Here is a 581-nt window from a genome sequence, read left to right on the forward strand (position 1 = left end):
GGGTCCTTGTAAATTATAGAGTGTGGTCTAGATCTGTAAAGTATCTTGAGATAAAGCTCATTATGATTTAATACTATAAATAAAATGGAAATTAATTGTATTGAATTTGTCAAGGTGGACATGGTACATACGTGCATTCCCACAGTATGTTTTATTAAAGTTACCAGTGTCTACCAAGTTGTGAAAGATGCATAAGAAGGATGGGAAGACTAGGACAAAGAGAGACACTGACAACAGCGCCCCAAACTGTGTCAAAAACTTTCTTTTTACCTTTAGCCAAGGAGTTTGTGCTTTCTGCTTGGTTTGTCTGTTTTTCTGTCAGAAGGATTACGGAATAACTACTGACCTGATTTTATAAAACTTAGTGGAAAGGTATAGCACGGGCCAAAAACAACCTATAAAATTTTAGAGGGCGGATACACAAAATATTTGTCACTTTTGTGCTGTATTCATGTGGTGTCTGAATCATCGGGAAAAAATGAGTTCCTGACTGGTAAAATTCACACTGCATTAACATTGTAAGATAGGACCTTAGACTGTGTGTGTGTGTGTGTGTGTGTGTGTGTGTGTGTGTGTGTGTG

The 581-nt window shown here is 37.3% G+C and overlaps 1 protein-coding gene across 25 annotated transcripts in view; it reads left to right on the top strand.

The window, feature by feature from the left end:
- rims1b (regulating synaptic membrane exocytosis 1b) overlaps positions 1-581 on the top strand; it is a 174,675-nt gene that overhangs the window by 45,900 nt on the left and 128,194 nt on the right. The window lies entirely within an intron of this gene.

This window comes from Etheostoma spectabile, chromosome 2 (genome assembly GCF_008692095.1).
Source record: "Etheostoma spectabile isolate EspeVRDwgs_2016 chromosome 2, UIUC_Espe_1.0, whole genome shotgun sequence".
Taxonomy (NCBI): domain Eukaryota; kingdom Metazoa; phylum Chordata; class Actinopteri; order Perciformes; family Percidae; genus Etheostoma; species Etheostoma spectabile.